Source organism: Zerene cesonia, chromosome 2, assembly GCF_012273895.1.
Source record: "Zerene cesonia ecotype Mississippi chromosome 2, Zerene_cesonia_1.1, whole genome shotgun sequence".
NCBI classification, from domain to species: domain Eukaryota; kingdom Metazoa; phylum Arthropoda; class Insecta; order Lepidoptera; family Pieridae; genus Zerene; species Zerene cesonia.
In genome coordinates, this window is record NC_052103.1 from 1,813,607 (window position 1) to 1,818,060 (window position 4,454).

The 4,454-nt window shown below is 33.3% G+C and overlaps 1 protein-coding gene across 1 annotated transcript in view; it reads right to left on the bottom strand.

The window, feature by feature from the left end:
• LOC119833829 (somatomedin-B and thrombospondin type-1 domain-containing protein-like) overlaps positions 1–2,113 on the bottom strand; it is a 41,410-nt gene extending 39,297 nt beyond the window's left edge. The window contains exon 1 of the mRNA XM_038358029.1: positions 1,994–2,113. The gene's annotated coding sequence lies outside the window, so the exon portion shown is untranslated. The remainder of the gene's footprint in view (positions 1–1,993) is intronic.
• Positions 2,114–4,454: the final 2,341 nt, after the last annotated feature.

Genomic DNA, 4,454 nt, shown 5'->3' on the forward strand with positions numbered 1-4,454 from the left:
AAGTAATAAATGTTATTTGCAGTTAACAATTTTCTTTTTTCTTTATTACAATATTTATGGCAAGACTAGGTACTATCGTACATACAATTTCAAACATAAAGCAGCTTTATGCAAATGCCTTTCCCGACATGATCCTCTCTCAGGTAGGTACTTAGTAATAATTCATAGAGCACCATTGTCGTCCTAAAAACACTCACAAAAGCGTACCAAAGACAAATAACGATCTTCACTGTAAAAACAAGCCACTACAATACTATGAGAAAAAAAGAAATTCTTTGTTTGCCTCTTGTGCCTACACCGTTGCTTATTAAAAGGGATTTTACTGCTTTTACCGTAATGTCTTGACACTCACAAGTCAGACCTGTCTTGTTAGTTGTTACAAAGGTACTAACAATTTTGCCGCGTATTTTTTTTTTTTTGAAGCGCGCACGGTGTCCTCGTTAACAGCCAGTATAATGAGTTTACACAGTTATAAACTCCTTGAAGCATTTAACATTTTTGACATTTTGCAATTACTTGGTACCTTTTAACGGTCGCTTTTTTATATAATCTCGTAAGCTAACAGTGGCGATATTATCAAAAATCAGTCAACAATTTTCGACAACGTTGACGGGCTTCGAGATTTTGAAAATAGAAAGCTTTGATTTATTCCCATTGTCGTATTGGAAATTTAATCAAAAACGGTGGTTTAATATTTCCCCTTTGTCACAGCTGTTTGTTTCGTCATTTAATCTAACATTCAATAATTGTAAACTTTTGCGTAATTAATAAACTTTAGAGCTTTATAACGAAATGAAGAACTCATAACGTTATATTAAAGTTGCATGGCTATTGTTGCTCTAATAAACGAAATATCTCATTATTTATGAATATTAATTTGAATCTTATGTATTAATTAAACGAACTATATATTTATTTTTAACATTAAACTTATTATGTAATTTTTATACATATTATTGCTATTAATTTATATATAGCGTTCTAGCCTTCTAGGATTTGCATTATTAAATGGAATAATGACCACGAAAATGTCTTGAATAAATCACCTTATTGTTACATTGAGGTAATGTATCGCTAAGTAGGGGGTTACGGTAAATTAAACTTGAATAGAAATAAATGAGTTTGAAACTGTTGTGTCTCGTAAACTTTATACGAACGTGTGAAGCCATGAATTAGTATAATGTTTAAGGTAACAGACAATTTGAAATCATTGATAATTGTATAATTGAAAGATCTTCTACTGTAATTATTGGGCGGAATCGGTCCAAGAACTTAAATTTCGCGGGACACAATGCGGGATATCTGACTGTGAACTGTGGTCAGTAACACTCTGTCTCACCTGATATGCATTTAATGGCTTTACGGAGAAATTATGACACTTTCAGGTTTTGTACTTGACATTTTTTATTAATTAAAAAAAAATAACAACAATAAAGTTTGAATACCTACAAATTGTCAGCAATAGAGCATATTGACATGGGACATGACAAGAAACAGCTTTTGTATATAAAAAGAATGATCAAAATCAGTTGATCTAGTAAATAATTATGAGATACCAAACGCAAAAATGATACAGTCGAATTGAGAACCTCCTTTTATTGAAGTTAGATAAAAATGCTATTTAATCAACTTTAAAAAAAGATTTCATAATTTAATTTTTTGCTGATATATCCAAGTATAACGTATATAGGATATGTTTTTAATAAGTGGTCAGGACTGTTCTCTAATACGGTTTGAGAACCATTTTTTTCCATTAATAGAAGATTTTTCACTATTTGTTCTGTTAGCTTTTAATCGGTTTTTAGTCTGGAGCATAATTATTTTGTTATTTTGGTGGGATGACATTAATTTTATTAGCAAAAAAGAATCGTTTAAGTATTTTGAAATTAATTACCTCCTAATTCACTCAGACAGCTGCATATAAAAAACACGTAAAGGAAATCGAAAGAAATTCAAATAGATAACATTTTAAAACAATAAATGAAACACTTACGTATCTATAATTGCACAAGTCACAGTCACTAATCGTAAATGAACTTTTTCCGTAACGCCCGGAGCGAGCAGTCTACACGTGCGCCCTTCGCGACGCACGGCGAAGCTCTGCCAACACTTCACTTGTAGCTTTTCGATACGCTTCACGATACTTGAAGTTAAGGCTGCCCCAGTACCGAATCGAAATTTTTGATTATCTGTTTTATTTTTAGTTTGCGAGGTAATGATGGTATGTCAATCAAATTGTAATGATTAATCACCGAATACGCACACAATGGTTGATTTTTAGCTGTTTATATATAACTTTTATGGCTTTTTTTTATGTCATAATCGGAAATGGAGCTGGTGGGTCGCCTGATGGTACGCGCTACCACAGTCCATGAACATTAATTTAATAAATTAAATTGTCTACGGATCACATGCGGTAGTAGTGGAATATTGTACTGTAATTTTACCTGATAATGCTGCAAATATGATTATAAATACAAAGCTTTTCAAGCTTATGTGCATTCTTTAGAAGAAGACATAAATTTACATTGAATCCTTTTCTTGCTTATGTTTTAGAATTACTTTTAGCATAATAAATAATAGCACAATGATTTCGGCTTATACCTCGAAATACGACAGACAGAAGAGAGGTTTTAAAGTAAAAAGAAATAAAAAAAAGGTGAAATGTGCGCAATTGTAAAAATACTCATCATTGCCTTTCCTTTCTTAGAAACTAAAGTGAAATATCTACAAAACTTATATTTGTGTTCATTATATATTTAAAAGATTTCGTTTCTTTAATTATTGTTCAAATTATAAAAATAAATGCAACACAGGAAGCGAAGCTTTAAAACTCAACACATAGATTTTACTACCCATTAAATTGACTAAATAGCTCTAAACTTTTATTAAACTACCTTTTGCCCGCGGCTTCGCACGCGTTAAATTTGGATTAGTTTAATATAAGTAACATATAAACCTTCTTCTTAAACCACTCCATCTATTAAAAAATCCTATCAAAATCCGTTGCGTACTTTTAAAGATTTAAGCATACATAGAGACAGAGAAAGCGACTTTATTTTATACTATGTAGTGAAGTACAAAGTATTAGGTATGTGAATCAATTTCCTAGTTAGCTATGTCACGTTATCTCGGGACACAAAAAACGGGAAGGCATTCACCTCGCCAGAGTGCGACAGATTACACTCGAGTCGAATGTCGAATGAACCAGTTTGAATTGATGTAATGTAGGACTAGATGAATGACCGTTTAAAGAAATTAAATGCGCCCGTGACTGATTAAAATCCGTATAAAGCTGATAAGTCGTTCGGCCCGTTTTAAAAGGACGGGCTAGTGGACATATATTATACATTTTATACTGCTTAATTGTGTGTGATTGTTTACGAGACGTATTTTTAAGAATACGAAGAAATGAAACGTATTTTACAATGATTGTTTGTCAATCAGATTGTCACAGATAACATAAAATATTACAAACGTACTGGTAAGGAGGTTCATTAAGAATTTACGTAAAAAAGTAAATCAGCTGACATTTTTTGTAGTAATATTTTTATAGTTGATAACACATCTAGACGTGAATGAAAAATGCTAGGTCTCTAGGTTTCATAGTAAAGAGTGCCATTAAAATGCATAGATAAGCGTGCTCCGCTCACCTTCTTACTTAACCATTTATTAATTTAGATTGTAACTGTAATTGTCTTCATTTTAGTAAAAGTTAACAGTTGTAGGTGTGAGTCGAGCACACTCCGGCATGAATTGGGCCAGCTCGCACCGGGGAAGTACCACACCTCCACAGACGAACGCCATGAAAAGTAGCATCCTACTGTGTTTCGTTCGTTGAGTGGGAGTGGAGGCCTATATCATTTTCCTTACCTTTCCCAGTCCTTTCCTTTATCAATCAACCTTACGCCTATACAAATGTGATGCGATGGTAGCTCATCAGACGACCCAGCTGCATTGCCGACGATGACGTAAAAGAGGTATATTCCGGTTCTAACAAAAAAAAAAAAAGTTTTTCTAATGGCTTGCTGAAATATCAAGTAATATAGTATAGCAGTTGCGTCTAATTTTCTTTACTGTTAATTACGATATTCCAAATAAATTATATGTCCTACTTCCTTCGTACTAATATTATAAATGCGAAAGTTTGTAAGGATGTGTGATGTGTGTTTGTTGCTCTTTCACGCAAAAACCACTGAACCGATTGCAATGAAATTTGGTACATAGATAGCTGAAATGCTGGAATAACATACAGACAACTTTTTATCCCGGTATTCCCACGGGATAGGGACCTACGCGAGTGAAACCGCGGGGCGCAGCTAGTATTTCATATGCCAGAGCTTTACGCGCAACACACAGGCAACTACTTGACCCAGTAATTTAAGTATCATGAGCTGGTCTGCAGTGCATCTGGCTGATTAATTCGATGTAGACTTCATAATTACAAATACGAT